This window comes from Pan troglodytes, chromosome Y, assembly GCF_028858775.2.
Source record: "Pan troglodytes isolate AG18354 chromosome Y, NHGRI_mPanTro3-v2.0_pri, whole genome shotgun sequence".
In the NCBI taxonomy this organism is placed as follows: Eukaryota; Metazoa; Chordata; class Mammalia; order Primates; family Hominidae; genus Pan; species Pan troglodytes.
The window spans coordinates 6,226,117-6,248,615 of record NC_072422.2 but is presented as its reverse complement, the minus strand read 5'-3'; the positions used below and the strand labels follow the sequence as shown (position 1 = coordinate 6,248,615).

At 45.8% G+C, this 22,499-nt stretch overlaps 1 long non-coding RNA gene across 2 annotated transcripts; it reads left to right on the top strand.

Moving 5' to 3' along the window:
- Positions 1 to 2,102: 2,102 nt before the first annotated feature.
- Positions 2,103 to 19,885, top strand: LOC107971289 (uncharacterized). Of its 2 annotated transcripts, none has more exons than XR_001714238.2 (5): positions 2,103 to 2,434; positions 3,591 to 3,752; positions 6,154 to 6,314; positions 11,076 to 11,237; positions 19,638 to 19,885. It is a non-coding gene; the product is annotated as an uncharacterized LOC107971289 (long non-coding RNA). The 2 variants fall into 2 exon arrangements; XR_001714239.3 differs by lacking the exon at positions 19,638 to 19,885 and adding an exon at positions 14,593 to 14,841 and having other exon boundaries at positions 2,119 to 2,434.
- Positions 19,886 to 22,499: the final 2,614 nt, after the last annotated feature.

Here is a 22,499-nt window from a genome sequence, read left to right as displayed (position 1 = left end):
TTAACTAAATGCAGGGATGCTGTTGGAAGCACCTTCTGTGTCATCTGTCTTCACTTTTTTTGCAAGTGAAGGTGCAGGACTCTACTTACCCCTCACCAGGTAAATGAGATTGAATTCTCACCCCATCTGACCTTATTTCTGCTCACACTCTGTTCAAGAATGAAATCCCAAGATGTTGGAGGAGTGAACATTAACCCTTACAATGTGAAGCACCTGCTCGGCTATGAATCAAATTGGAGGTAAATTCAAGGGGCCCTGTGGACAGAACTGCTAGTGTCTCTCCCTGGGTTGGCTGCAGGACAATGAAAAACAGAAAGATGTCTGTTTTTGGATTTGATGTGCTCCTCTTATTTCTAGAAGAGTGACTTTTCTTCCAGGGAGAGGTGAATAGAACACCAGCGGGTCTCAGCAAGCCTCTAAATTAACTGTGGATTTGTGATCCACAGGAAAATGAAAAACATATAGTCTTGCATCCCAAGCAGCGTCACAAAGACAGGCCAGCAAAAGGTTGGGAGATTCAAAAAAAGGAAGCACTGCAGTGCGTTAGCCACTTTTATGTTAAGGTGACCAACTTACAGCCACACATACACAAACACACACTGCAACACACCACACACACACACACACACACACACACACACACACACATCCAACATTCACAACACTCCCACAAAATCACATCATAGCACAGCAGCTTCTGATGCTGCTGCAGGAAGCCCCACCTGAAAAAGAAACCCTAGGGAACACAGACAGGCTGTACCAAGAAATCATAGTAGGGTAGGTTTAAAAGACTCAACTCAACAACATCTAGGAAGGCCTGAGGCGTCCTGCAGATCCTTTGTATCCTTATGCATTTCACAGTTTATTCCTGAAGATCTACTTGACGTTTCTTCAGGCTGGTTCATGTGTAGGGAAAAGAAAGAGAGATCAGGCTGTTACTGTGTCTATGTAGGAAGGGAAGACATAAGAGACTCCATTTTGAAAAAGACTTGTACTTTAAACAATTGCTTTGCTGAGATGTTAATTTGTAACTTTGCCCCAGCCACTTTGCCCCAGCCACTTTCACCCAACCTGGAGCTCACAAAAACATGTGTAGTATGAAATCAAGGTTTAAGAGATCTAGGGCTGTGCAGGACATTCCTTGTTAACAAAATGTTTACAAGCAGTATACTTGGTAAAAGTTATTCCCATTCTCTAGTCTCAATAAACCAAGGGCACAAAGCCCTGTGGAAAGCTGCAGGGACTTCTGCCCTTGAAATCTGAGTATTGTCCAAAGTTTCTCCCCATGTGATAGTCTGAAATATGGCTTTGTGGGATAAGAAAGACCTGAACATCCCCCAGCCCAACACCTGTAAACGGTCTGTGCTGAGGTGGATTGGTAAAAGAGGAAAGCCTCTTGCAGTTGAGATAGAGGAAGGCCAATGTCTCCTGCCTGCCCCTGGGAACAGAATGTCTCGGTATAAAACCTGATTGTACATTTGTTCAATTATGAGATGGGAGAAAAAACGTCCTACGGTGGGAGGTGAGACATGTTTGCAGCAATGCTGCCTTGTTATTCTTTACTTCACTGAGATGTTTGGGTGGAGAGAAACATCAATCTGGCCTACGTGCATGTCCAGGCATAGTACATTCCCTTGAACTTAATTATGACATGGATTCTTTGGTCACATGTTTTTTCCTGACCTTCTCCTTATTATCACCTTGCTCTGCTGCTACACTCCTTTTTCCCAAAATAATGAAAATAATAATCAATAAAAACTGAGGAAGCTCAGAGACCAGTGCCAGTGTAGGTCCTTGGTGTGCTAAGTGCCAGTCTCCTGGGCTCACTGTTGTTTCCCTATACTTTGTCTCTGTGTCTTATTTCTTTTTTCCATCTCTTGTACCACCCGACTAGAAATACCCACAAGTGTGAATGGGCAGGCCACCCCTTCATTCATGTCTGCCCTCTCTTACATTCATGGGAGTATCCCAAGGATCCCACAGAGAAGACAAGCAAGAATCCATGGCCCACCAACCTCCACAAAAGTATCCTTATCCACCAAGACACAGGGACTTGTCACTAGGCAACGGTAGAATTCATTGTGATGCAATTAGAGCTCAAAGCTCAGGCCTCCTCCCCTGAGACTAGTAAAGGCACATTCAGGATGCAGGCTCTTGAGCCCAGCTGTCAGAGCTGTCAGCCTGCCTAAGCAGGAAAAAAACGGTGTGAGTCGAGTCGACCTGGTATTGGAAAAAAGGCTACCTGTGAAAACCTACTCTGTAACCCTGAAAGTCTCAGCCCAGGGCCCTTAGGGCTGTCTCGATGGTCGAGTCCCTCTGGAGGAGGAGGAGTTTTGAGACTGTGAGGTGGTTGCAGGAAACTCCTCTTTGGACTCCCTTCCTGAAAGAGGCTGTGAAGAGGAATCAGGTCCCATCAGGATTGGAATATTTTCCTGTGAGTTGTTAAGGGTTCTTTGGGGGATGGAATCATACCTGAGACCCCCGAGGTGGGAGTCAGTGAATCATGACTGGGCCCTTGATCTGACTACTTCCCTTCATATTGGGTCTTGAAAGAGCTCTCTGAGAAAGGCAGGAACCAAGACAAAGGCAAGTCCCAGTTAGAGCAGTGTTCTCATAAATCAAACTGGGCTCTGATGGGTAAAGATGATGAGACAGTGTCTGAGAGGCCATCTGTGGTGATTGCAAGCCTGCAAAGTTGTCCGGTAGTGATTTTGAGGGGTATTGTTGACCAATTATGAAAGCAATGAAAATCAAGGCTCACCTGATGGAATAAGCTGAGTTGTGCTGGATTCCAAGCAAGATTCCTGGCAGAGGACTCAAACACCTTCTGCAAAATGCAAACAATCTCATTCCCCACAATGAGAGAACAAACCACAAGACCAACAACCTGGAACACAGCCAGCTTACCGAAAGTCTGACATACTTCCTGAAATCCTTGGCAGCCAAAGATCTGTGTTGAGAGACACTTCTATCCAGCAACAGCCCAGTGAAAAGCATCCTTCACAATGAGAAAGGATGTGCAGATGAAATGAAACAGATCCTAGATTACCAGGAAAAAGACAGATACTGCTTCTTGCTTCTAATCCTACAGGAAACATGCAGCCCTCCAATACAAGTGGAAGAACAAGAGTTTCCTTCTTGATGACTGTATCAGGAATTTACACTTTTAAAACTATCACAGCTGCCCAGTCATGAAAACGTGACAGTGTTTAGAAGAAAACACTCATGCAATGGATTTTCATGAGGGCCGTTCTTCATGAACTGGGAAATGTTTATTGTGGATGTTGTTGAGCGAGACTCATAAAACCATAGACTGATGAGCAACATGGAATTAAGGAAAAGAAGAGGCACATGGGGAGGTCACGTCCCACCCAGCATAAATTCATTCTAATCCTATTTGACTCCATGTATGAAAGCCATCATATTGGGAGTTGGCCAGGATGGCCCAAATTTGCACTCCAAATATGCCTTACACTTTGGAGTACTTTCACCAGAACAGCAGCCCATGGTGGGAACTAACTAGGCACTTAAGGGAATGTGGGGTTGGATTTGGAGGCAACTTCTCTGTTATCTATCTTAAATTTTTGCAGGTGAAATTGTGGAACCCCATCCACCCATCACCAGATAGAATCTTGACACCTATCTGATTTTATTGCTGCTCACACTCTGTGTCTGAGCATGAAATCTTAAGATGATTGAGACATGAACCCTCATGATGTGAAGCACCTGCTTGGCTGGAAACCAAATTCGAGGTAAATTCAAGGGTTCTGTGGACAGGACTGCTAGTGTCTCTTACTGACTTGACCACAAGACAATGAAACACTAGGAGCTGTCTCTTTTGGGTGTGGTGTGCTCCTCTCCCTTCTAGAAGACTGGATTTTTTTTGCTAGGGGTGGTAATGTGGAAGCTGGCTGGTCTCTGCGTGCCTCCAAATGCACTTCAGATTCATGATGCACCGAAAAATGAAGAACGCGAAGCCCCGCAGCCCAAGTAGAGCCACACAGACAGGCCAAAAAAGGGTTGTGAAATTTTAAAAAAAAGAGAAGAGCTCAAGTGCATTAGCTGCATTTCTTTAAGTAGACTCCACTTTCAGGAATACAAGCACATACACACACACACACACCATGCCACACACACCATGCCACACACAACATGCCACACACACCATGCCACACACACACGCTCACACAGACATCCAAAACTCACAACAAGCCCCCCGCCCCCTCCCAAAAAAAAAAAAAGCCAGCCCAGCAGCTCCTGAGGCTGCTCAGTTCTGCAGGAATCCCCACCTGGTAGAATGCAACCCCGGGAACACACGCAGGCTGTACCTAGAAATCAGTGTAGCACGTTTCAAAAAGACTCACCTCTATAATGTCGAGGCAGGCCTGGGAAATCTTGCCGATTTTTGGATTCTTAGGAATTTCGCCATTTATTCCTGGGGCTCTGCTTGATGTTTCTTCAGGCTGGCTCACATGTGCCCTTTCTTAGGATCATGATACTATCCCATGGATCCCACAGAGAAGACAAGTGAGAGTCCATTCCCAACACATCTTCAATGAGGTCTTCTTATCTGCCAAGCCACAGAGACCTGTCCCCAGGCAATGGTGACACTCATTGTGATGCTATCCAGAGCTCACAATCAGGCCTGGTGCCCTGAGGCTAGGGCTTGCACATTTGTGAGACAGGCTCCTCCGGTGCCTGGCTGTCAGAGTTGTCAGCCTGCGTAAGTAGAGGAGAATGGTACAGGCAGAGTTCGCCTGGTATTGAAAAAAATGCTGCTGGAGAAAACATACTTTAGGAACCTAAGTCTCAAAACTCAGGGCCCCTTCAGGCTGTCTCTGTGGTGAGGTTCTGCTGAAGTAAGAGGCTTTTCTAGACTTTTAGGTGGTCACTGGAAAGTGGTCTTCTGACTCCATTCTGGGAAAAGGCTGTGTGCAAGAATCAGGTCCCCATGAGGACACCAATATAGTCTGGTTTAATGTTGAGGGAAACTTGGGTGATAGGAGTATACCTGAGACTCCAGAGGCAGGTGTCAGTGAAAGATAGCCAAGCTGTTGATCTCACTGCCTCCCTTGAACCTGGGCTTCACAAAGGCTCTCTGGGAAAGGCAGGAACCACGACAAGGTCAAGTGAAAGGTGTAGCAGTGTTCTCACACCTCAGGCTGGCCTCTCACATGTGCAAATGAGGTTGAGACAGTGTCTCAGAGGTTGTCTGTGGTGATGGCAAACCTAAAAATGATGTCCAGTAGTCCTGATGAGGGGCACTGTGGATTTTCCAAGAAAGCAAGGAAAAACCAAAACTCACATGAAAGAATGAGCTGCCTTGTGCTGGAGTTCAAGCAATGTTCCGTGATTCATGTCAGAGGACACAAAATCCTCCTGCTAAGTGCAAACTGCCTCACCCCAAACAATGAGACGAAGACCCTCAAACTGCAGCACTGCCAGCCTACCCAAAATCCCTTTTCCTCTCTGAAATCCTGGCAGCTAAATAATCTGTGGTGAGAGGCAGTCTCATCCAGCAACATCTCAAGAAAAAACACCCTGAACAATGAGAAGGCCATGTAGATTAATTGAAACAGAGGCTAGATTACAAGGCCAAGGCAGGCATGGCTGTCTGCTTCTCATCCTACAGGGATCATGCAGCCTTCAGATAAAAGTGGGAGAACAAGAGTTTCCTTGTTGGTGGCCTTAATGGAAATTTATGGTTTTAACAATATCAAAGCTGTCCAGTCATTAAAATGCGATAGTGTTTAAAAGGAACACTCACACAATGAATTCCCATGAGGGTTGTTCTCCATGAACTGGGAAAGGTTTACTGTGGAAGTCGATGAGCCAGACCAAGGAAACCTTAGTCCAATGAGAAACAGGGAAGTCAGGAAAAGAAGAGGCAAGTGTGGAGACCACATCCCACCCAGCATAAATCCATCCCACTCCCTTTAGTCTCTGACTATGAAAGCCCTCAAATCAGGAGTTTGCCAGGATGGCCCCAATTTGCACTCCAAATATTCCTTGCATGTTTGAGTACTCCTACCTGAACAATGGGTCACGCTGTGGTCCTCCTGCACAATCAAGAGAATGCAGGGATGGAGTCAGAAGCATCTTCTGCGTCATCTGTCTTCATTTTTTTTTTTTTTTTTTTTTTTTTTTTTGCAGGTGAAGTTGTGGACCCTATCCACTTCTCACCAGACTGTATCTTCACCATTATCTGACCTTATTGCTGGTAACACTGTATATCCCAGGATGAAATCCCAATATGGTGGAGGAGTTTCCCCTCACAACGTGAAGCACCTGCTCGGATGGAAACCGAATTCGAGGTAAATTCAATGTGCCCTATGGGCAGGACCGCCAGTGCGTTTAAATGGGTTGGCGGCAGAACAATTAAACACTGGGAGATGTCTGTTTTTGGTGTCGTGTGCTCCTCTTTTTTCTAGAAGAGTGACTTTTTCTGCAGGTGGAGGTGGTACAAATGCTGGTGGGCCTCGGTATTCCTCACAATTCACTGCTGATTCGTTATCCACAGGAAAAAAAAAGAAGATGGAGCCGTGCAGAACAAACAGAGCCACACAGACAGGCCACCAAAAATTTGGGAGTCTTAAAAAAAAAAGAAGTGCTTAAGTGCATTAGGCACATTTCTTTAACCAGACTCTACTTACAGGTGCACACACATGCACACACACACACACAAACACAGTGTCACAAACACATGCAGACATCCAACATTTGCAACACTTTAACAGAGACACACAGCCCAGCAGCTGCTGAGGCTGTGTGGTTCTACAGGTAGCTCCTGCTCACTCTTCATGGGAGAGAGGAGTCCCAGGGAACACAGGCAGGCTGTACCTAGAAATCAAACTAGGGCAAGTTTCAAAAAACTCACCCCTACAGCCCCTAGGCAGGCCTGATAAATCCTGAAGATTCTTTTTCATCCTTCAGGATTTGGTTTCTTCCTGGGAGTTTGCTTGACATTTCTTCAGAGTTGCTCAAGTCTACCACTTCTAAGATCATGGACTATCCCATAAATCCTACAGAGAAGACATGCGAGAGTCCGCCGCTGACACACCTCCATGGAGGGCTCCTTCTTTGCCAAGCCCAAGGACATGTCGCTAGGCAATGGTAACATTCTCTGTGACACTAACTAGAGCTCACAATCAGGTCTGGTGCTCTGAGACTAGTGCATGTACATTCATAAGGCAGGCTCAATCATCTGGCTCTCAGAGCTGTCAGCCTGCCTAACCAGAGCACAATGGTACAGGCAGAGCCTGCCTGGTATCAGGAAAAACGCTGCCTTCAAAAACCCACTGTGGGACCTTGAAATTTTTGACATCTGGGCTCTTTCGGGCCATCTCTGTTGTCCAGTCCCACTGTAAGAGGAGATGTTTTGAGACTGTGAGGTGGTCACTGGAAACTGCTCTTCTGACTTCATTCTTGAAAAAGGTTGTGTGGAAGAACCGTGTCCCATGGGGATTTTAATATACTCTGGTGTGTTGTTCTCTTGGTGACAGAATCATGCCTGAGATCCCAGAGGTGGGTGTCAGTGAAAGATAGTGGGGCTCTTGACCTCACTGACTCCTTTCATCATGGACCTCACAGAAGCGGTCTCTGAGAATCAGGAACTATGACAAAGGCGAGTCCAAAATGAAGCAGTGTTCTTGCACCTCAGACTGTCCTCTCAGGTGTGCAGATGGGTTGAGACAGTGTCTCAGAGGTTGTCTGAGGAGATGACATGTCTAAAAAGAGTGTCCAGTAGTGCTCTTGAGGGGCACAGTGGATTTCCCATTAAAGCAAAGAAAAATCAAGGCTTGCCTGAGAGAATGAACTGTCTTGTCCTGGAGTCCAAGCAGTGTTCAATGGCTACTGTCATAGGAACCAAAAGGCTGCTGCAAAGTACAAACAATCTCAGCCCCCAGAAAGACACAATGACCCACATTCTAGAGTGCAGCCAGCCTATCTGAAGTCTTTTTTGCTTTCTCAAATCCCTGCCAGCTAAATAATCTGTGGTGAGCAGCAGTCCTATCCAGCAACAGCCCAGTGAAAGAGCCTTGCCACAATGAGAAGACTACACAGGTAACATGAAACAGGCTAGATTACCAGACAAAAGCCTGACATGGCTGCCTACTTCTCAAACTATAAGAATCATGCAGCCCTCCAATTGAAGTGGAAGAACAAGAGGTTCCTTTTTTGCAGCTGCAATGGTAATTTGTGATTTTAAAAGTATCAAAGCTGACCAGTCACTGAAATCTGACAGTGTTTAGAAGAAAACATGCAAGCCATGGATTTCCATGAGGGTTTTTCATCCATGAACTTGGAAACATTTGGTGTGGAAGTCTTTGAGCCATACCTAGGAAACCCTAGGCTAAGGAAAAACATGGAATTCAGGAAAATAAAAGGTAAGTGTGGAGGCTACATTCCAGTCAGCATCAATCCATGACCTTAATTTGCCCTCCAAATGTTCCTTGAATATTGGGGTTACTCCCACCTGAATACTGGGCCATGTTTTGGACTGCTTTGCAATTGAGAAATTGCAGGGATGGATTTGGAAGCAACTTCTGTGTCATGTGTCTCCACTTTTGTGCAGATGAAATTGTGATACCCCGTCCACACCTCGCCAGATTGTATCCTCAACCCATCTGACCTTATTGCTGCTCACCCACTATGTCCCAGGATGAAATACAAAGACAATTTAGGAGTGACCCCTCATGACATGAAGCACCTGCTTGGCTGGGAACTGAATTCAAGGTAAATTCAAGGGGCCTTGTGGCTAGGACTGCCAGTGTCTCTCCCTCGATTGGCTGAAAGACAATGAAACACTCAGAGATGTCTTTTTTTTTGGTATGGTGTGATCCTCTTCTTTTTAGAAAGTGGCTTTATTTTTTTATTTTTTGGCAGGAGTAATGATTTGGATGCTGATGTGTCTCATCCCGCCTCACAATTCACTGCAAATTCATAATCCATAGAAAAATAAAGAAGATGGAGCCACATAACCACAACAGAGCAGAAAAGACCACCACAAGTTTGGGAGACTTAAAAAATAGAAGCACTAAAGTGCGTGAGCCAGAGTCCTTCAGGTAGACTCCACTAATAGGGGCATGCGCGCGAGCGCACACACACACACACACACACACACAATGCCAAACACACATGCAAACATCCAACAATCACAACACTCCCACAGAAACACACAGCCCGGCAGCTCCAGAGTCTGTGTGGTTCTGTAGGAAGCCACATCTGTGAGAAAGATACCCCAAGGAACACAGGTGGGTTATGCCTAGAAATCACAGTGGGGCAAGTTTCAAAAAGACTCACCCGTACAATGTCTAAGGAGGCCTGAGGAATCCAGCAGATTCTTTTGGGTCCATAAGGATCTCATGGTTAATTCCTGGGGATATACTTGATGTTTCTTGAGGATGGCTCATGTCTGCCCTCTCCTGGGATCATGGGACTATCCCGTGTATCCCACCGAGAAGACAGGCAAGAGTCCACCGCCGACACACCTCCAGGTAGGTCTCCTTCTCTGCAAAGCCTCTTGGACTTGTCGCTAGGCCAACGCTGGCATTAATTGTGATGTTAGCCAGAACTCACAATCAGGCCTGGTGCCCTGAGACTAGTGCATTTTCTTTCCTAAGGCAGGCTTGGGCTCCTGGCTGTCAGAGCTATCAGCCTGCCTAAGAAGAGGAAAATGGTACAGGCAGAGCTGTCATGGAATTGGGAAGAATGCTGCCTTTGAAAACTTACTGTGGGACCCTAAATGCCTCGAAATCAGCACCCCTTCAGGCCATCTCCATAGTGAACTCCCACTGGCAATGAGGCATTTAAAGACTGTTAGGTTGTCACTGGAAGCTTCTCTTCTGACTCCATTACTGCAAGAGGCTGTGTGCAAGAATTGAGTCCCTGAAGATTGAAATATAGTCTGGTGTGTTGTCGAGGGTTCTTTGGGCAATATAATTATACCTGAGACCCCAGAGGCAGGTGTCGGTGAAAGATGGTGGGCTGTTTTCCTCACTGCCTCCCTTCATCTGAGGCCTCGCAGGGGCTATCTAGGAATGGCAGGAACCACAACAAAGGCAAGTCCAAGGTGGATCAGTGTTCTTGTACCTCAGACTGATCTCTCATGAGTGCAGATGATGTTGAGACAGTGTCTCAGAGGACATCTCTGGTGATGGCAAGACTGAAAAGGGTGTCCTGTAGTGCTGTTGAGGGACACTATCAATTCCCCAAGAAAACAAAGAAAAATCAGGGCTCACATGAGAGAAAAAACTGCCTTGTGCTGGAGTACAAGCAATGTTCAGTGAATCCTGTCAGAAGTGCAAATCCTCCTGTAAAGTGCAAACAACCTCAGCCCCCAAAATGAGACAAAGATCCTCAATCTGGAGTGCAGCCAGCCTACTCAAAGTCCCTTTTGCACTCTGAATTCCCTTGCAGCTAAATAATATGTGACAAGAAGCAGTCCCTCCAGAAACACCCCAATGAAATAACCCCTCCACAATAAAAAGGTCGTGCACATGAAATAAAGCAGAAGCTAGGTTACAAGACAAAAGCCAGACTTGGCTGCCTACTTCTCATCTTAAATCATGCAGCCCTTCAATAGAAGTGGGAGAACAAGAGTTTCTTTGTTGGCGGCTGTAATAAAAATTTATGATTTTAAAAGTATCAAAGCTACCCAGTCTTTAAAAAGTGACAGTGTTTAGAAGGAAATACTCACACCATGGATTCCCATGAGGATCGTTCTCCGTGGACTGGGAAAGGTTTATTGTGTAAATCATTGAACCAGACCTAGGAAACCCTAGAAAGATAAGGAACAAGGAAGTCAGGAAAGAAGATGTAACTGTGGAAGCTACATCCCACCCAGAATTAATCCGTTGCACTCTCATTTGGCTCCAGGTGTGAAAGCCCTCAAATCGGGATTCTGCAAGGATGGCCCCAATTTGCATGCCAAATGTTCTGTGCACAATAGAGTACTCTCACCTGAACAGTGGGCCATTGTGTGGACTGTTTCTGCAATTAAAGGAATGCAGGGATAAATTTTGAAGTATCTTCTGTGTCATCTGTTTTTTTTTTTTTTTTTTTTTTTTTTGCAGGTGGAGTTGTTGGACCCCATCCATTTCCCACCTGATTTTATCCTCACCCCTATGTGACCTTTTTGCTACACACACTTGATGTTTCAGGATGAAATCTCAAGATGATAGAAGAGTGACTACTCATGACATGAACCACCTGCTTTGCTGGAAACTGAATTCAAGGTAAATTCAAGGGGCCCTTCGGAAAGGACTGCTAATGCCTCTTTCTGGGTTGGGCATAGGACAATGAAACACTCAGAGATCTCTGTTATTTGGTGTGGTGTGCTCACATTCTTTCTAGAAGAGTGGTTTTTTAATTTTTTTTTTTTTTTTTTTGAGAGGGAGGTGATTTGGGCACAGGCAGTTCTCAGCCCAGCTCCAAATTCACTATGGATTCATGATCCATCAAAAAATTAAGAACATTGAGCCTCTCAGTCTAAGCAGAGCCACACAGACAGGTCACCAAAAGGTTGAAAGACTCAAAAAAAGAGAAGTTCTGAAGTGTATTATCCACATTCCTTCAAACAGACTCCATTTACAAGAACACACACACACACACAAACACATACTCACACACACACAAATGACACACACACATAGAGACATCAAAACCTTGCAAAACTCCAATAAAAACACACAGCCGGACAGGTCCTAAGGCTGCATAGGTCTGCAGGAATCCTCACCTGGGATAATGCAACCCTGGGGAATACCGGCAGACTGTACCTAGAAATCACACTGGGGCAAGTTTCAAAAAGCCTCACCCTATAATGTCCAGGCATGGCTGAGGAATCCTGCAGAATATTTTAGGTCCTTAATGATTTTGAGGTTTATTCCTGGGGCTTTGCTTGAAATTTCTTCAGGCTGGCTTACCTCTGCTCTCTTCTAAGATCATGGAACAGTCCTGTGGATCCCACAGAGAATACAAGAGAGAAACCACCACAAAAGCACCTCCTCGGAGGTCTCTTTCTCTGCCAAGCCACAGAGACTTGTTGCTACACAATGGTGACATTCACTGGGATGCTGATCAGAGCTCACAATCAAGCCTGGTGCCCTGAGACAAGCACACATGCATTTGTAAGGCAGGTTTGGGTGCCTGGCTGTCAGAGCTGGCAGCCTGCCTAAGCAGGGGAAAATGGTACAGGAAGAGATGTCTTGGTGTTGGGAAAATGGCTGCCTGTGAAAACCCACTTCAGGACCCTCAAACTCTTGACTTCAGGACCACTTCAGGCCGTAAGGACCCGACAAAGGCAAGTCCAATGTGTAGAAGTGTTCTCACACCTCAAACTGGCCTCTCATGCAGCAGATGAGATTGAAACAGTGTCTCAGAGGCCGTCCGTATTTATGGCAAGCCTGAAAAGGGTGCCCACTAGTGCTGTTGAGGGGCACTGTGGATTTTCCCTGAAAGCAAAGAAAAATCGAGGTTCACCTGATAGAATGAGCTGCCTTGTGCTGGAGTCCACGCAATAACCAATGGTTTCTGTCAGAGGACCCAAAAGCCTCTTGTGAAGTGCAAACAACCTCAGCCCCCACCATGAGACAAACGCCCACAACTTGGAGCACAGCCAGGCTACTTGAAGTCCCTTTTGCTCTCTGAATTCCCTTGCAGCTAAATTATCTGTGGCAAGAGGCCATTTCATCCAGCAACAGCTCAATGAAAGAGCCCTTCCAAAATGAGAAGGCTGTGCAGATGGAATGAAACAGAGGCTAGATTAATAAAACAAAAGCCAGAGACAGCAGCCTGCTTCTCATCCTACAGGAATCACGCAGCCCTCCAACAGAAATGGGAGAACAAGAGTTTCCTTTTTGGAGGCTGTAACGGGAATTTACAGTTTTAAATATAACAAAGCTGACCACTCATTAAATTAGGGCTCTGATTGACATTTCTTTAGGCTAGCTCATGTCTGCTTTCTCCTAGGATCATGGGACTATCCCAAGAATAACACAAAGAGGACAGGTGCAAGTCCATGGCCAATGCACCACCGTGGAGGTCTCCTCCACAAATCCACGAGGTCTTGTTGTTTGCCAAAGGGGTTATTCATTATGATGCTAGCCAGAACTCAAAACTCAAGTCTGGTGCCCTGTGATGAGTGCATGCACATTCACAAGGCAGGTTCAGGCACCCAGCTGTCAGAGATGTCATTCTGCTTAATTAGAAAAAAATGGCATAGGCAGAACCCGCTTGGTATCAGGAAAAAACTGCATGTAGTAACCAACTTTGAGTCCCTATAAGTCTTGACTTTAGGGCCTTTTTGGGCCGTCTTTGTGGTCAGGTCCCACTGGAGGAAGAGGCAATTTGAGACTGTGAGGAAGGCATTGAAAACTGCTCTTCTGACTTCATTCATGAAAAAGGCTGTGTGCAAGATTCTGGTCCCATGGGGACTGGAATATATTGTGGTTAGCTGTTGTGGGATATTTGAATGACAGAATCACACCTGAGACCCAAGAGGCAGTTAGTGAAATATGGACAAGCCAGTGACCTCACTACCTCTCTTCATCCTGGGCCTCACAGGGTCTCTCTGGGAAAGGCATGAAGCACAACAAATGCAAGTCCAAGGTGGCTCAGTTTTCTCACACCTCTAAGTGTCCTCACATGGGTACAGACAAGGTTGAGATAGTGTCTGTGAGGCTGTCTGTGGTGATTACTAGCCTGAGAAGTGTGTCCAGTAGTGCTGTTGAGGGGTAAGGTGGGTAACCCTGAAAGCCAGGAAAAATTGTGCTCACCTGAGAGAGCCAGCTGACTAGCACTAGAGTCCAACCAATGTTCAAAGATTCCTGTCAGAGGACCCATACTACTTCTGCAAAATGCTAAAAACCTCAGCTGTCACAATGAGACCAGAACCCACAACTGGAGCACAGCCAGCCTACATGAAGTTCCTTTGCATTCAGAAATCCCTGGCAATGAACAGATCTATGGCAAGAGGGAGGCCCATCCAGCAACAACCCAGTGCAAGACATCTTCACAGTGAGAATGATGTAAAGATGAAATGAAATAGAGCTTAGGTTAAGAGGCAAAATCAAGACACAGTTGCCTGTTTCTCATCCTATATGAATCATGCAGCCCTCAGATAGAATTGGGAGAACAAGAGTTTCTTTGTTGGTGGCTGTAAAGGGAATTTTTGATATTAAAAGTATCACAGCTACCCAGTAATTAAAACACTGTTTAGAAGGAAACACCCAGTAGATTCCCATGAGGGTCATTCTCCATGAAATGGGAAACATTTAGTGTGGAAGACATTGAGTCAGACCCAGGAAAACCTAGGTGAATATGGAACATGGAATTCGGGAAACTAAGAGACAATTGTGGAGGCCACATTTTACCAAGCATCAAAACACCCACTCTTATTAAGTTCTGTGTATGACAGCCCTCAAATTGGGAGATTTTCAGGATAGTCTCAGTTTGCAGTCCAAATGTTCTCTGGACATTGGAGTACTCCTACCTGGACACTGGACAATGGTGTGGACTGCTTGTGCAATTAAGTGAATGGGGAAATGGAGTTGGAAGCAGTTACTGTATCATCTGTCTTCAACTTCTTTGCAGGTGAAGATGCGGGACCCCATCCACCCCTCATCAGACTGTATCCTCACACATACCTGTCCTCATTGCTGCTCCAACTCTGTTTTCAAGAATGACATCCCAAGATGATGGAGGAGTGCCCCTTTACAACGTGAAGCATCTGCTCTGCTGGGAACCAAATTCAAGGAAAATTCAAGTGGCCCTGCAAACATGAACACTGTTGTCTCTCTCTGGGTTGACCACAGGACAATGAAACACCTGGAGATATCTGTTCTTGGGTGTGGCGTGCTTGTCTTCTTTCTAGAAAAGTGTTTTTTTTTTTTTGTTTTTTTGTTTTTTTTTTGTTTTTTTCAAGAGAAGGTGATTTGGACGCTGGTGGTTCTCAGCCAGCCTCCCGTCAATGCAGATTCATGATGCACAAAAAAATAAAGAACACAGGGCCCCACAGCCCAAGCAGAGCCACACAGACAGACCACCAAAATTAAGAGACAAAAGAAAAAAAAAAAGAAAAGAAAAGAAAAGAAAAGAAAAGAAAAAACAAATGCTGCAATGCATTAGCCATATTCCTTTAAGCAAACTCCACTTATTGGCACAAACACACAAAAACAGAGGCACACATAAAGCCACACAAAGACATCCAACACATGCAACACTTTCACAGTATCACACAGCCCAACAGCATCTGAGGATGCATGGTTCTGCAGGAAATCCCAACTGGGAGAGAAGAACCTCAGAGAACACAGGTGGGCTGTACCAATAAATCACTGTGTGGCCAGTTTCAAAAAGACTCGGCACTACAACGTCTAGTCTGGCCTGAGGAATCCTGCATATCCTTTTGGATCCTTAGGGATGTGTGGCTTATTCCTGAGACTCTGCTCTGAAATTTCTTCAGGCTGGCTCATGTCTTCTATCTCCTGGGTTCATGGGACTCTCCCATTGATCCCACAGAGAAGATAGACAAGAATCCACCGCTGATGCACTCCCATAGAGGTCTCCTTCCTCCAAGCCCCATGGACTTGTTGCTAGGCAATGGTGGCATTCATTTTGATGCTAGCCAGAGCTCACAGCTCAGTCCTGGTGCTCTGAGATTAGTACATGCACAATCGCAAGGCAGGCTCAGTCACCTGGCTGTTAGAGCTGTCAGGCTGCCTAAGCACAGAAAAATGGTAAGGGCAGAGCCAGCCTGCTATCAGCAAAAAGGCTGCCTGTTATAACCCCTTGTGGGATCCTGAATTTCTCAAACTTAGGGCCCTTTCAGTTCATCACCGTGGTCAGGTCCCTCTGTAAGAGGAGGTGTTTTGAGACTGTGAGGTGGTCGTTGGAACTGCACTTCAGACTCCATTCACAGAAGAGGCTGTTTGCAACAATCAGGACCCATGGGGATTGGCATGTGGCCTGGTGAGTTGTTAATGGGTCTTTGGGTGACGGAAACATACCTAAGACCCCAGAGATAGGAAGACCCCAGAGATAGGTGTTTGCAAAAGATGACCAGCCCCTTGACCTTACTGCCTCCCTTAATCCTGGGCCCCACAGGGGCTCTCTGGGAGAGACAGGAACCAAGACAAAAGCAAATCCAAGTAGGAGCAGTGTTTCCCCGGTTCAAACTGGCCTCTCATGGGTTAAAACGACATTGAGACAGTGTTGCAGACGTCATCTTTGATTATCGGAAACCTAAAAAGTACGCTTAGTAACGCTACTGAGGGATAAGGTGGACACACAATGAAAGCACAGAAAAATCAAAGCTGCATGAGAGAATGAGCTGACATATGCTGGAATCCCAGCAACATTCAAATATTAATGCCAGAGGACCCCAAAAGTCTCCTGCAAAGTTCAAACTACCTCAATGCTCACAACAAGACCACTACCCACAATCCGGAATGAAGCCATCCTACCCAAAATCCATTTTGCTCCCTGAAATCCCTGGCAGCCAAATAGTATGTGATGAGAGGCAGTCTCATCCAGCAAGAGCCCAGTGAAAGACCCCCTCCACAATAAGAAAGAACATAGAGATGAAGTGAACCAGAGGCTATATTACCAGGCAAATCCAGACACGCTGCCTGCTTCTCATCCTGCAGTAATCTTGCAGCCCTCCAATAGAAGTTGGACAACAAATGTTTCCTTGTTGGTGGCTGTAACTGAAATTTATGCTTTTAAAGGTATCACAGCTGCTCAGTTAGTTTCAAAATGTGACACTGTTTAAAAGAAAACACTCATGCAATATATTCCCATGAGGGTCTTCCATGAACTGGGGAATATTTAGTGTGGAAGACGTGGAGACAGAGCCAGGAAGCCCTAGGCCAATGAGAAACATGGAAGTCAAAAAAAATAAGAGGAAGATATAGAGGCCACATCCCACCAAACATCAATTCATCCCACTGCCATTTGCCTCTGAGTATGAAAGCCCTCAAATCAATAGCTTGTAAGATGGCTTCAGCTTTCTCTTTAAATGTTTCCTGCACGTATGAGTACTCCCAACTGAAAACTGAACCAAGTTGTGGGCTGCTTGTGCAATTAAGGGAATGTGGGGATGCAATTGAAAACACCTTCTGTGTCATCTGTCTTCACCATTTTTTGCAGGTGAAGTTGCAGGACCCCATCTACTAGTCACAAGATTGAATATTTACCCCTTTTACACCTTATTGCTGCTCACACTCTGTGTCATGCAATGAAATCCCAAGATAATGAAGTAGTACATCCTCATGATGTGAAACCCTTACTCGACTGGGAACTGAATTTGAGGTAAATTAAAGGGGTGTTGCTGACAGGACTGCTAGTGTCTCTCCTTCTGTTGGATGCAGGACAATGAAACACTAGAAGATGTTTTTTTCTTAGTTGTAGCTTGCTCCTCTTTTTTCTGGAAGATTGTTTTTTATTTTTGGCAGGGGTAGTTGATTTGGACCCCAGCAGATCTCCACCAACCTCCCAATTCACTGCAGATTCATGCTTAACAGAAAAGTAAAGAACATGGAGCCCTGCAACCCAAGAAGAGCCACAAAGACAGGCCAAAAAACGTTGGGAGATTATAAAAAAAAAAAAAAGGCTGCAGTGTATTAGCCACATTCCTTTAAGCAGACTCCAGTTACAGGCACACACACACAGACACACACATACACACACACAAACACAGAAAGCCAAACACACATACAGGCATCCAACACTCTCAACACTCCCACAGAAACACACAGCCCGACAGATTCTGAGGCTGTTTTTTTTTTTTTTTATGAAAGAAGCCCCAACTGAAAGGAAGCAACCACAAGGAACAGCATACTAGAAATCACAGTGGGGCTAGATGAAAAAAAAACTCACTCCCACAACATCTACGCAGGCCTGAGGCATCTTGTAGACCCTTTAGCATCCTTAGGGATTTTGCCATTTGTTCCTGGGGCTCTGATTGATGTTTCTTCAGGCTGGCTCACATCTGCCGTCTCCTACATTTGTAAGACTATCCTGTAGATCCCACAAAGAAAACAGGTGACAATCCACCGCCCACACACGTCCACGGAGGTCTTCTCCACCAAGATTTAGGGACTTGTCACTAGGCAACAGTGGCATTCACTGTGACGCTATCCAGAGCTCACAGCTCAGGTCTGGTGCCTTTAATCTAGCATCTGTGCATTCACGAGGCAGGCCCGGGCAGCTTGCCTTCAGAGCTACCAGCCTGCCTAAGCAGAGGAAAATAGTACAGGCAGAGCTGGCCTGGTATCGTGAAAAATTTTGCCTGTGATAACCCACTGCTAGACCCTAAAAGTCACGACCATAGGACTCTTTTGGGCAGCGTCCTTGTTCGAGTCCTGCTGGAGAAAAAGGAATTTTGAAACTGTGAGCTAGTAGCTGCAAAGAGCTCTTTGGCATCCATTCCCAAAAGTGGCTCAGTGCAAGAATCTGTTCCCATGGGGATGGGAATACAATCTGGTAAGTTTTTCAGGGGTCTTACTCTGATGGAATCATATCTGAGACACCGGAGGTGGGTTTCAGCAAAAGATGGCTGAGCCTTTGTTTTCACGGCTTTCCTTCATCCTGGACCTCACAGGTGCTCTCAGGGAAAGGCAGGAACCATGACAAAGACAAATCAAAGGTAGTGTAGTGTTCACATACCTCGAACTGACCTCTCACGGCTACCTGTTGAGACAATGTCTCAGAGGCCGTCTGTGGTGATTCCAATCAAGAAAATAGTGTACAATAGTGCAGTTGGGGAGCAATTTTAACCTCCCATGAAAGCAAATAAAAACGAAGGTTCCCCTGAGAGAAAGAGCCGACTTGTGCTGGAGGCCCAGCAATGTTCAAAGTTTCCACCCAGAGAACCCAAAATCCTCCTACAAAGCGCAAACATATTCAGCCCCCACAATGACACCACTTCCTGCAACCTAGAGCATAGACAGCCTATCCAAAGTCCTTTTGCTTCCTGAAATTTCTGGCAGCCAAAAGATCTCTGGCGAGAGGCAGTACATTCCAGCAAGAGCCCAGTGATGGACTCCTCAACCCCCACAATGAGAAGCAATGTGCAGATGAAGTGAAACTGTGACAAGAGTACCAGGCAAATCCAGACATTGCTGCCTGTTTTCTCACCTTACTGGAATCATGCCACCTTCTGATAAAAGTTGGAAAACAAGTTTCCTTTTGTTTGCTGTAATGGGAGATTAAGCGTTTAAAAGTTTGACAGCTCCCAGTCATTGAAACATGACAGTTTAGAAGGAAACACTCACAAAATGGATTCTGATGAGGGTCGTCTTTCATGAACAGGGAAACTTTTAGTGTGGAAGACATGGAGCCAGACCCAGGAAACCCCTGGCTTATGAGGAACATGGAAGTCAGGAAAAGAAGAGGGAAGAGTAAATGCCACATCCCACCCAATATCAATCCATCCCAATGCCATTTGGCTACAGGTGTGAAAGCCTTCAAATTGGGAGGTTGCTAATATTTGGGCCAGTTTGCACTCCACATGTTCCCTGCATGTTGGAGTACTCACACCTAAACACTGGGCCATGGTGTGGACTGCTTGTGCAATTAAGGGAATGTGGGTATGCAATTGGAAGCACCTTCTGTGTCATTTGTCTTCACCTTCTTTGCAGATGAAAGTGCCAGGCTCCATCCAAGCCTCACCAGGTTGTATCCTCAGCCCAATGTGACCTTATTGCTGCTCAGACTCTCTGTTCCAGAATGAAAATCCAAGGTGATGGAGGAGTGTCTCATCATGATGTGAAGCACCTGCTCACCTGGGAACTAAATTGAAAGTAAATACAAGTGGTCCTGTGGACAGGACTGCTAGTGTTTCTCCCTGTGTTTGCCAGAGGGCAATAAAACACTCAGAGACATCTGCTTTTCGGTGTGGTGTGCTCTTCTTTCTAGAAGTCTTTCTCTCTCTCTCTCTTTTTTTTCTTTTTCAGGAGGCAGAGATTTGGACCTTGGCGGGTCTCAGCCAGCCTGCCATTTCGCTGAGGATTTATGATCCACAGAAAATTAAAGAACATGGAGCCCTGAAGCCCAAGCAGGGACACGCAGACAGGTCACCAAAACATTGGGAGACAAAAAAATAAGTGCTGAAGTGCGCTAGCTACATTCCTTTCAGCAGAATTCACTTACTCGCCTAGACACACACACATAACACACACATGCAGATATCCAACACTGACAACAGTCCCACAGAAACACACAGTCTGGCATATTCTGAGGCTGTGTGATTATGTAAGAAACCACACCTCGGAGGGAGCAACCCCAAGGAACAGCGAAGGACTGTACCTAGAAATCACGGTGGGGCAAGTTTCAAAAATGCTGACCACTACAACGTCTAGGCATGCCTTAGGCATCTTGCAGGTCCTTTGGATCCTTATGGATTTTGTGGTTTGTTCTTGGGAACCCGCTTGACATTTCTTAAGGATAGCTCATGTCTGCCATCTCCTAGTATCATGAGAATATCCCTCGGATCCCACAGAGTAAACAGATGAGAGTCCGCCAGCAAAGTACCTTTATGGAGTTCTCTTTCTCCACCAAGCCACAGGACTTGTTGCTAGGCAATGGTGGCATTCACTGTGATGCTAACCAGAGCTCACAGCTCAGGGCTGGTTCTCTGAGACTAGTACATGTGCATTCATGGGCAGGCTTGAGCGCATGGCTGTCAGATCTGTCAGCCTGCCAAAGCAGAAGAAAATGGTACAGGCAGAACCAGTCTGGCCTCAAAAAATCTCTGCCTGCAATAACCCATTGCGGGACTCTAAAAGTGCACCTTAGGGCTTCTTCAGGCCATCTTTGTGGTCCGGTCCCACTGGAGGGGAGGCATGGTGAGACTATGATGTTGTCACAGCCAACAGCTTTTTTTCCTTCATTCCTGAAACAGGTTGTGTGCAAGCATCTGGTCACATGGGGATTAGAATGTAGTCTGATTACTTGTTGTGGGGTCCTTGAATGATGGAATCATACCTGAGACCCCAGAGGTGGGTTTCAGTGAAATATGGATGAGGCCTTGACCTCACTGCCTGCCTTCCTCCTGGGCCTTGCAGGGACTCTCTGGGAAAGGCAGAAACCATGACGAAGGCAAATACGATGTGGGGAAGTGTTCTCATACCTGAAAATGTCCTCTCATGGGTGCCAATGAGGTGGAGACCATTTCTCAGAGGCCACCTGTGGCAATTGGAAGCCTGTAAAGGGTGTTCAGTAGAGCCGTTGAGAGCCAATATGGACACCCATGAAGGCAAAGAAAAATAAAGGCTTGCCTGAGCTAACGAGTTGACTTGTGCAGAAGTCCAAGCAGCGTTCAAACATTCCCTTCAGAAAACGCAAAACCCTTCTTCAAAGTGCAGACCACCTCATCCTCCACAATGAGACCATGACTCACAACCTGGAGCACAGTCATCCTACCCAAAGTCCATTTTGCTCCCTGAAATCCCTGGCAGCTAAAGATCTCTGGTGAGAGGCAGTTCCCTTCAGCAAAATCCTGATGAAAGACACCCTCCACAATGAGAAAGGACATGCAGATGTGGTGATACAAAGCCAAGGTTACAAGGGAAATCCTGATGCAGCTACCTGCTTCTCATCCTACAGAAATCATTCAGCCCTCTGATAGAAGTAAGAAAACAAGAGATTCCTTGTTAGTGGCTGTAACAGGAATTTATGTTTTTAAAAGTGTCACAGTAGCCTAGCCATTAAAAGGCAACAGTGTTAAGAAAAACAAAACAAAACAAAAACAAAAACACTCATGCAAAGGATTTCCAAGAGGGTATTCCTTCATGAACTGGGAAACATTTAGTTTGGAAGTCATGGAGCCAGACCCAGAAAACCATAGGCCGATGAGGAACATGAAAGCCAGGAAAAGAATAAGCAAGGGTGGAGGCCACATCCCACCCAGAATCAATCAATCCTACTCCCATTTGTCTCCAGGTATGAAAACCCTCAAATCTGGAGTTTGATAGGATGGCCCCAGTTGGCCCTCCAAGTGTTTTCTGCACATTTGAATACCTCACCTGAACACCAGAACATGCTGTGGACTAACTGTACAATTAAGATCATGCAGGGATGCAGTTTGAAACATCTTCTATGTCAAGTCTTCAAATTTTTTGAAGGTGAAGGTGTGGGACCCCCATCCACCACTCACCAGAATGTATCCTCACTCATATATGATCTTATTTCTGCTCACACTCTATGTTCTTGAGCAAAATCCCAAGATGATGGAGTAGTGCCCCCTCAGGACATGAAGCACATGTTCAGCTGGGAACAGAATTCGAGGTAAATTAAAGGGGCCCTCCCAACTGGACTGCTAGTGTCACTCCCTGATTTGGCTTCAGGACAATGGAACACTGGAAGAAGTCTGTTCTTGGGTGTGATGTGCTGTTCTTCTTTATAGAAGTGTGGCTTTATTGCAGGGGGAGGTGACTTGGACCCCACAGGGACTCAGCCAGCCTCCCAATTCACTGCAGAGTCATGATCCACAGAAAAATAAA